This window comes from Mustela lutreola, chromosome 16 (genome assembly GCF_030435805.1).
Source record: "Mustela lutreola isolate mMusLut2 chromosome 16, mMusLut2.pri, whole genome shotgun sequence".
NCBI lineage: Eukaryota > Metazoa > Chordata > Mammalia > Carnivora > Mustelidae > Mustela > Mustela lutreola.
The window spans coordinates 57458200-57469151 of NC_081305.1; positions in this window are offsets into that span (position 1 = coordinate 57458200).

The window sequence follows — 10952 nt, forward strand, 5'->3', positions numbered from 1 at the left end:
ATCTGGGAAAACATAACTATGAGAATAGGCAAGATCGTTTTGTGGAAGAGTACGGAAGCCTTGCCTAGCCAGAAATCAAGATCATCATTATTCAGCCTCAGCCCATCGAGGGACCATAGTATCTATATAAGATCAGACAAGCAGATAAACAGAGAAGAACAGACAGCCTAAAACAGACCCATACATTCATGGAGCTTTCCTGGGAGACAGAAGCTGCCTTTCAGAGCATGGGGGAAGGATGTGGGTTATCCCCACTGGGCTATCTAGAAAAGACTGCATTGAAAGTAAAACTTCTAGACATCAAAAGACGCTATAAGCGAAATGAAAAGATGAGCCACAAGCTGTGAGAAGGTATTTGCAACACAGGTAAATGACAGAGGGATTCGGGTCCACAATATATAAAGAACTCCTATGAATCAATAAGAATGAAACAACTGAATGGAAACAGTGGGCAGAAGAGATAGGGGAAAAGGGCTCCAGAAGGTCTGGAAGGTGGGGAAGGAGGTAGGTTATGCACACGGGATGGGAGATCTCTACCTCACACCATATGCGGAACATCTGAGATGTAGCCTATCTGTAGTTACTAGCCATGTGAGCGAAATAGGCTTGGCAGAAGGGTGTGGGAACTTCATTAACCTGGTTCAGAGTGAGTTCAAGGTAAAGATGGAAGAAATTCTTTCTGATGAGGAAGGGAGAGATTGGCCCAGCCCAGAGGGCTTAAATAGGAGGCAGGAGACAAGGCTGGCTCCATGCCCAACAACTGCCAGAGTCTTGTCAAGGTTAGCTAGGGTGGGTCAGCCTTGCCTTTGCTTCTCCTTGATGCTTGCACTTGGCTGAAAACATCCTAATTGACATAACACAGGCCAGCTGCTTCTGGTGTATAGCTAGATGCTAAGAGCTTCCAGAAGCCTGTTTCCTTGAGTAGCGTAGAAACCACCATCCTTCCGGGCACACAAGCTGGAAACTTCGAAGGGATTCATGACTCATCTCTGCTTCTTGCATCCCCCATCCCAGCCAGCAGGAAATCCTGCTGGCTTAACCTTCGGAATATATCAGAAGCCTGACCCCTACAGCTACCACCCTGGTCCCAGCACCATCATCTCCTCCCTTAGCTGTTGCAAGCCCCTTCTTGCTGCTACCATTTTAGTCCCCAACAGAAAGTTTCTTATGTGGCAGAATACATTCACAGTAAGTTCATGATGTCTTTTCCCTCTTTGGATCCCTCCTGGGGACTCAGGACACCTCTTCCCCTCTCAGGGCTTTTGCACTGGCCCTGCCTGCCTAGGACAATCTTCCCCCAGATATTTGTGTGGCTCATTCTCTCACCTCTTTCAGATCTCTGCTCAGATGTCACCTCCTGACCTCACCATAGAAAATAGTTGTCTCTGGGGCTCCTGGCTGGCTTAGTTGGTAGACCACATAACTCTTGATCCCAGGGTTGTGAGTTCAAGTCCCACATTGGGAATGGAGCCTACTTAAAAAGAAAAAAAGATAGTTATCCTTCTCTTCATATATCATATCACCATCTGTCTCAGAATCTGTTTTAGTTCCTGATTTCTTTCCAGTGCAATTTATCACCAGTTGACGTGTTTGTGTATCACGTCGCTACTAGAGTGTCAGTTCCATAGCACAAGGAGAACTGCCTTGGTCCAGGCTGTATTCCCATGTCTAAAGAGTAGCTGTGGTGGGCACCTGGGTGGCTCAGTTAAGCGTCTGCCTTCAGCTTGGGTCATGATCCCAAGGTCCTGGGATCAAGCCCCACATCAGACTCCCTGCTCAGCAGGAAGCCTGCTTCTCCTTCTCCCACTCCCCCTGCTTGTGTTCCCACTCTCTCTGTGTCCCTCTCTGTCAAATAAATAAACAAAATCTTTGGAAAAAATTTAAAGAGTAGTTCTGCAATAATTATACATAGTAGATGCTCATGAAATAGTCCATGAATGAACAAATGAATCCTCTCCACAGCTCTAAAAGGTAAGGACTCTGACTCTCCCATTTTACAGATGAGAAGACGGAGGCACAGACAGGCAACCTCACCCCTGCAAGACCATCCAGCTCCCATCTGTTAAGTTCTCACTGCACTTAGCCCAGGTTCTCCGATGGGGTCCGGATGGTGTCCCCGCTGTGGGGCAAGCAAGGGCCATGAGACTCCCACAGGTAAAGTTGCTCAGCTGGGGGTCACAGCCAAGAAATGGCAGATCTGGGATCAAACCCTGTGTGGGGTCAGGCCATCCTTTCACCTTGAGCTGCAGGCGAGTCGGTGTGAGAGGCTGAGCCAAAAGACTGAACATCTTCATTCCATATGTCGCTGCTTGATTTTCCTTATCTACTTATTGGGTGACCCTGTATCCTCGTGCCCCACCCATGGCGCACACCTGTGTGTATTTCAAAGCAAATATCCATTGTCCCATCGTGCAGCTGAATGTCCCTTGGCAAGTCTGAGAATCACCAGATCTTTACCCATTAAAAAATCATAAAATCGCAAACTTATCGACCTCTGGAGGTGATGCCGTGACCTCCTTGGTGCTGACTCACTCTGATGCTGTGGGATGGCTCAGAGTCGCAACCAACAGTGAGGCCACTAAAGCCAAAAGGCCCTGAGTTCGAATCCCATCTTCCCAGCTAGGGCCCCACCCCCACCACACAGCCTCTAGGGAGAGTCTCAGTTTACTCATCTGTCCAATGGGGGCAGTAATAACAGTCCCTACTTCAGAAAGCTGTTGGGAGGTTTGCATGGGTAAATACGTGTCAGGCGCTTAGATCCATCAACAGATGAACAGATCAGATCCATGCTACAGCGAGGCCGACCCTTGAAAACATTTCATCCAGTGAAAGAAACCAGACACAGAAGCTACAGAGTGTATGACGCCATTTGTATCAAATTTCCAGAAGCAACACTCTGTGTACATCAAAAACCATTGACTGATACAATTGTATCTCAAAAGTTACGTGTCATGTGATTGCATTTATATAATGCAACAAAATTCTAGAAATGTAGAACAGATCAGGGGTCACTAGGGGCTCAGAAGGGGGGGGAGCAGAGAAAATGGAGTGGCTGCACCTGGTGTTGGCTGGGGCGGGTGGGGGGAGCAGGGGGGGCGGGGGTGGCTACCCTTGGGATGAAACGTTCTGTATCTTGACTATCGCTGTTGGTGTCCTGATTGTGATACTGGAACTTCGATCCTCCTTACTTGTGGATTTTATGTTTCTGAATGCAAATATGGAAAAAACCCCAAAGTCAATACTGGTGGCCCTTTCTGGGTCATTCCCAGACATGCACAAAACAACAAAATCTTGAGCTGCCGACACACACATTCCCAGCTGAGGTTGAACAAGGCAACGCTCTGCCTTCTCCTCACAGCTCCCACACTGTAAACAACTGTCCTTTTCACGGTCTACTTAATGCCACATTTTTCACATTTTTGGACTTTTTGTTTGTGATTTTGCCATTTAAAATAGCCCTCAGATGGAGCACCGCATCAGGCAGGGTCCTTGCTCAGCAGGGAGCCTGCTTCTCCCTCTCCCACTCCCCCTGCTTGTACAGTTCCCTCTCTTGCTGTGTCTCTGTCAAATAAATAAATTAAATTAAAATAGTCAGGTAAGGGGCGTCTGGGTGGCTCAGTGGGTTAAGCCTCTGCCTTCAGCTCAGGTCATGATCTCAGGGTCCTGGGATCGAGCCCCGCATCGGACTCTCTGCTCGGCGGAGAGCCTGCTTCCCTCTCTCTCTCTGCCTGCCTCTCTGCCACATGATAAAGAAATAAAATCTTAAAAAAAAAAAAAAGTCAGGTAAGATTTTTACGTGGGCGTGAGATGCTTCATGCTCATAGCACTGTTGGCCTGAGTTCAGTGTGAGGGAATCAACAATGGGATATTATGTAAAGTATTTTTAAACAGAAACACACATGAAACAAAGTTACATATTAATGGTTCCATGAACATGTTGTAATCAGAAGCTGTCAGCACCTAACCCTGTACGTTCCCTCCCCCCCCAGTGGTGGTTCAGTGTTCGCTAACTCAGCATTTGCGGTAACTTTATAGAACATCACTTGGCGAATGAAGAGAATCAATTGTACCATAGTTTTATAACGTGTTTCCACCAGAGGAAACTGAGTAAAAGGCACACAAGATCTTTCTGCATTATTTCTTAAAACTGCAATGTGCATCTATAATTATCTCAGGATAAAAAGTTTAATTAAAAAAAAATAGAAGGGTGTGGAGCACCTGGGTGGCTCAGTGGGTTAAAGCCTCTGCCTTCTGCTCAGGTCATGATCCCAGGGTCCTGGGATCGAGCCCCGCATCAGGCTCTCTGCTCATCGGGAAGCCTGCTTCCCCCTCTCTCTCTGCCTGCCTCTCTGCCTACTTGTGATCTCTCTCTCTCTCTCTGTTCAATAAATAAATAAAATCTTAAAAAAAAAAAAATGGAAGGGTGTGTCTGGGTGGCTCAGGCTCAGGTTGTAATCCCGGGCGTCCTGGGATCCAGCCTAGCAGTCTGCTCCTGCCTCTCCCTCTGCCTCCCCCATCATGCTCTCTCTCTCTCATAAAAAATTGTTTAAAATTAAAAAAAAAAAAAAAAAAAAAAACAGACGGAAAAGCTCAGCCCCCTGGTGAGCAAGGAGAGGAGGTACTCTTCACCAAGAAGATACCTGTAAGGTTTTCAGCAGTGAGGGAGAAAGCTTTCTGAACAAGTGAGCCTGGTTTCATATGAAATCATGAAGGAGCCTGTAACTCTCTGGGTGCGAGCTCAGGAAAAATGATCCAAACGATTCTAATGACACATAACCAAAAAAAAAAAAAAAAAAAAAATCAGAGGACAAAGATATCAGTATTTTGGTGATAAAAAAATAACACATTGTCCTGTACTACTGAAAACAGCTTTGTTATCACCAGACCACACACATACCCATATACCCTGATTTTGGAGACTTATTTTCTCAAGAAACACTTCTGAGTACTTGTGGCCCTAAGCTGTGCTGGGTGGTGCTGGGGACTTAGAAGGGACCAAGATACTTCTAGCCCTGCCCTCATGGGGGCTCACGGTCCGGAGGTGGAGATAGACCCATTTCTGAACAGAGATGACCCAGACTGGGGCAGGACAGGGAGAGGGGATCCGGGGAGGCTGGGGGATCCCAGAGTGGACGTGGGACCTGTCCTGGAGGGAGAAATCATAGAAGGCTTCCTGGAGGAGGGGAATCTGAGCTAAAAAGGATGAATTACCACAAGTACGAAGGAAGAGGGGGTAAGGCAAGGGCTCCAGAATGCAAATGTGCAAAGGTCAGGAAGAAAAGGGCAAGTGAAGGAAAGGTCAATGGGGAGGATAGGGAATCAGGCATGAGCTTTGTCCCAAGGTACTGGGGAGCTATAGAAAGTTTGCTTCTCTAAATAAACTTTTATGCAGGTAGGTATTCGTTATCTGCTGCTGCATCACAAATTACCCCCAAATCTAGCAATTTAAAACAACTTTTTTTTTTAAAAAAGATTTTATTTATTTGACAGACAGAGATCACAAGTAGGCAGAGAGGCAGGCAGATAGAGAGTGAGAGGAGGAAGCAGGCTCCCTGCTGAGCAGAGAGCCCGGTGTGGGACTAGATCCCAGGACCCTGAGATCATGACCTGAGCCGAAGGCAGCTGCTTAACCCACTGAGCCACCCAGGCGCCCTAAAACAACTTTTTTTTTTTTTTTTGGCCTAACTTGGAGCCCAATGCAGGGCTTGAACTCACAACCCTGAGATCAAGACCTTAGCTGATGCCAAGAGTCCGACGCTTAACGGACTGGATGTACCCGGGTGCCGGGGAACCAATAAACATTGATCTCACATAATTTCTGGGGGGTAAGAAATCCAAGAGCATCTTAGGGTCGGTCTTGAGGTGGTAATTGGGCTGTTCGCTGGGACCACCATTCGAAGACTGCGCTGGAGGTGGAGCGTCTGCTTCCAAGTTCACCCAGGTGATTAAGGGTAGGAGGGCTCAGTTCCTTCGTGGCTGTTGGCTGGGCCTCTGGCCTTCTCCTGAGGTTCTCATGACGTGTGTCCCTTTAATCAAACAAGGAGGCCATTAGACTGGAGGGGCTCTAACACCTTCGCAGCCTAAGTGAGCCAACCCAGCCCTAAGCCTCAAGCTATAGACCGGGAACCCTAAGGACAACTAGTCAGAGCCAGCTTCTCCAAATAAGGTGAACACCCAGCTGCAGCCCACCAGGTAATTTCCTTGCATTGCTTCCCGGTCTTCTCTGCAAAAGTCCTTCCCTGCCTCCTGTCCCTGGAGCGGGTGCCTAACCCCTTCTGGCGGGGTACTCCCCAGTGGCATTGGTTTTTGCTCAGACAAAACTTTAAACTGTTTAATATGCTTTCGTTTGTCTTTTAACACATGGCAGCTGGATTCATCCAGAGCCCCTGATGAGGGAGAGGATGAGAACCCAAGGTGGAAAGCGAAATCTTTTTATAACCCAATCTCAAAAGTGATGTTCTTTTAGTTCTGGTATATTCTGGTCCTTGCAGGGGACTTCCTGAGTCCAGCCTACACTCAGAACTGCCCCTCTTTGCTTTTCATAAGGAGCCCCTCTTGGGGCGCCTGGGTAGCTCAGGGGGTTAAAGCTTCTGCCTTCGGCTCGGGTCCTGATCTCAGGGTCCTGGGATCAAGCCCCGCATCGGACTCTCTGCTCAGTGGGGAGCCTGCTTCCTCCTCTCTCTCTGCCAGCCTCTCTGCCTACTTGTGATCTGTCTGTCAAATAAATAAATAAAATCTTAAAAAAAAAAAAAAAGTAGCCCCTCTTGATCACCCCTGAGTTTGTGCTAATGGAGTGACTTAGTGTGGGGTCCCTACATAGCCTTGGGATAGAGCTGGTCACCAGAAAGAGTGACCCCCCCCATCTCCAGGGAGTGTGTCTGTGAGCATGAGTGTGAGTGTGTGTTGGGGGAAAACTGCTGGAGACAAAAGCTCTTTAAGAACCATTATTTTCTTTCCCCAGTTTACTTTCCCATCTTCTTTTTCTTGTTTGAAAGATTTTATTTTTAAGAAATCTCTACACCCCACGTGGGGCTCAAACTCACGACCCTGAGATCAAGAGTTGCACTCTCCAAGGACTGAGCCAGCCAGGCGCCCCATTTCCTATTTTAACTTAAACGAATTTTACATCAGCTAGTTTTCCCTTTTAATTTTTTATTATTATTATTTTTCAAGTAGGCTCCATGCCCAGTATGAGGCTTGAACTCATGACTCTGAGATGAAGAGTCGCGTGCTCTTGCTGACTGAGCCGGCCAGGCGCTCCAATTTTCCCTTTTTATATTTTAATTTTTTAAAGAGATTTTATTCATTTATTTGACAGAGAGATAGAGATTACAAGTAAGCAGACAGAGGGAGAGGGAGAAGCAGGCTTCCTGCTGAGCAAGGAGCCCGGATGCGGATGCGGGGCTCGATCCCAGGACCCGGAGACCATGACCTGAGGCGCTTAACGACAGAGCCACCCAGGCGCCCCATCCAGTTTTCCCTTTTTTTTTTTTTTTTTTTAAGATTTTATTTATTTATTTGACAGAGAGAGAGATCACAAGTAGGCAGAGAGGCAGGCAGAGAGAGGAGGAAGCAGGCTCCCTGCGGAGCAGAGAGCAGAGAGATGCGGGACGCGGGGCTTGATCCCAGGACCCTGGGATCATGACCTGAGCCGAAGGCAGAGGCTTTAACCCACTGAGCCACCCAGGTGCCCCCAGTTTTCCCTTTTTAATCACAATGAACATACTTGAAAATTTTATACTGAGGATTTGGAAAAAGAAAGCCGACAGTAATCTCATGACTGAAATTATGAATTCATTTTCATTATCTGGGAGAAATGGGTAATTTCAATATTAGTAGAGCACTGTATGGAGTTTAAAATAGTAACAAAATTGGAGCGCCTGGCTGGCTCAGTCAGTCAGAGCACCTGACTCTTGAACTCGAGGTTGTGAGTTGGAGCCCCACCTTGGATGAAGGGATTATTTAGAAAATAAAAACTCTTAAAAAAAAGTAATGACATTTTCCTGTGGTTTTGGTTATTTTTAGCTGAAAGTTTAATTGTTCCTTTTCTATGGATCCGTAGGCGTATCTTCTGAAAGATTTCTATTTTGTTTGAAATATGGCCTGAGGCTGCCCTTGAAGCTTAACTTAAGTTTTGGAGGCTTCTCTTTCCCAAGGGGCAAGATGGTTTTGCCAAGCACTTTATTTCCCAGTGATGACGTGGGGCTCAATCCAGGGACCCTGGGATCGTGACCTGAGCTGAAGGCAGACGCTTAATGCACCGAGCCACTCAGGCACCCCTCTATTAAAACAAAATTCTTAAATGACAAGCTTTGATAGGCTTCAGGGTTGGTAAACCCATCTACCTTCTTGGACGGTGCCTCATCCCAGTTCGACAGGGGCAGAAGTGTCTGTGCTCAGGATCCTTCCAGAACGTTCTCTAGTACCTCTTAATCTCAGAGTTCATCTGGATCCTTTACAAAGTTTTTAAAAAAATACCCTCCTACCCAGTGTGGGGCTTGAACCCACAACCTTGAGATTAAGAGTCACATGCTCCATGTTGGGTGGAGAGATTACTTAAATAAAGAAAACTCAAAAATAAGTAACTAGGGGTGCCTGGGTGGTTCAGTAGTTAAGTGTCTGCCTTCTGCTCAGGTCATGATCCCAGGGCCCTGGGATCGAGTCCCGCATGGGGTTCCCTGCTCAGTGGGGAGCCTGCCTCTCTCTCTGCCTGTTACTTCCCTTGCTTGTGCTTTCTCTCTCTCTCTCTGACAAATAAATAAATAAGTAAAATATTTTTAAAAATTTAAAATGACTAAATAAGTTTGGTTTAAAAAAAGAATACATACGAGCATTGTTTTTATAAGAACTGACAGGAATATTATATATAGGAAAACTATATTATAGTAATACACACAAGTATATAGAATATTTGTGAATACTGTATATAGAAAATATAGGAAGACTGGAGTTATAGAAATATACACAGAGGAATACTCCATACATGAAGTAGGAATATATATTTGAATACAGATATACGTACATAAAGTTTAGCAGTTAAGAGCATAACATGGCTTTTGGAGCCGCATGGCCTAGGTTCCAATCCCAGCTCTGCTCCTTAATATCCTGTGGCTTTGGGCAGGTGCCTGAACTGCTCTGTGACTCAGTTTTCCCATCTGTAAAATGGGGATAATTACAGACCCACATCATTGAGTTGTTATGGGGATAACACGCTTCCAAGAGGGCCTGGCATGTAGCTTAATAAACCAATACAGTGACACCTGACTGGTTTCTTGGGAGGAATGGGTGACTCTTGATTTCGGGCTTGCAGGTTCCAGCCCCACATTGGGTGTGGACATTACTAAAAATAAAATCTCTCTCTCTTTTTTAAGATTTTATTTATTTATTTGACAGACAGAGATCACAATTAAGCAGAGAGGCAGGCAGAGAGAGAGGAAGGGAAGGAAGGGAAGCAAGCTTCCTGCCAAGCAGAGAGCTCCAGGCAGGGCTCGATCCTAGGACCTGGAGATCGTGACCTGAGCCGAAGGCAGAGGCTTTAATCCATTGAGCCACCCAGGCGCCCCTAAACATAAAATCTTCAGAAATAAATAAACCAATACACAACGGACTGTTTTTCCTTGGGGCTCACTCTACTCACAGCTCAGCATCTCCCTTCTCTGCTTTATGCGGTGGGAAATCCCTCTAAGACAGTGGTTTCATTCTGGCTGGCCCTTGGCTTTCCTTACGGGAGCTTTACAAAATACTGATCCCTTGGTTCCGGAGGGGGGGTCTCTGATTTGGCTGCTCTAGGGTGTGGCCTGAAGTTTGGAATTTTTAAACACTCCCTGGAGATACTCCTATGGAGCTAAAGTCCAGGAGCCCTGGAGGAAGCCCTCTAGAATGGATCCTGGCTTGCCTTTTGGGATGGCTGTCTGAAGCATTTATAAAGTGGAGGCGCCCGGGTGGCTCAGTCATTTAAGCCTCTGACACTTGGTTACAGCTCAGGTCGGGATCTTCGGGTCATGGTCTCCGGGTGGTGAGATCGAGCCCCGCCGTGGACTCCGTGCTCAGTGTGGAGTCTGCTAGAGGTTCTGTCTCCCTCTCCCTTCCTTCTGCCCCCACCCCTGCCCTTGGGGGCACACGCATGCGCCCCCCCAAATAAATGCACAAATAAAATCTTTTTTTTTTTTTAATTTATTTATTTGACAGAGAGAGATCACAAATAAGCAGAGAGGCAGGCAGATAGAGAAAGGAGGAAGCAGGCTCTCTGCAGAGAGCCCGATGTGGGGTTCGATCCCAGGACCCCGGGATTATGACCCGAGCCAAAGGCAGAGGCTTTAACCCACTGAGCCACCCAGGCGCCCCACAAATAAAATCTTAAAAAAGAAAAGAGTTCACGGGGCGCCTGGGTGGCTCAGTGGGTTAAAGCCTCTGCCTTCAGGTCGGGTCATGGTCCCAGGATCCTGGGATTGAGCCCCACATCGGGCTCTCTGCTCAGTGGGGAGCCTGCTTCCTCCTCTCTCTCTGCCTGCTTCTCTGCTTGCTTGTACTCTCTCTCTCTCTGTCTGTCAAATAAATAAATAAAATCTTAAAAAAGAAAAAAAAGAAAAAGAAAAGAGTTCACAAAGTAGATGAGTCACCACTTTTTCAACCCAAAGATAGTTTTTCATCTCTGATTTCCAGCTTCTTGCTACTCCAGTCCCGCAGTGAGAACCTACCCATCCATGCCTTTAGTTCACCCTGGAGACTATTTCTAGGGGATGCAATAGGGTTGCGGAGTCAAGAGCAAAGATGCATTTCTTTCAATGGACATAGATTATAGATTGTGATAGATGCTGCCAGATTCCCTTTCAAAAAGGTTGTCACAATTCTCATTGCCTTCAGTGATAGAGGAACGTGCCCTTTCCCATAGACCACACCCAGCAGCACGTGTACACCCCTCTGAAATTCGTACCATTTAGGGGGTGTAAAGG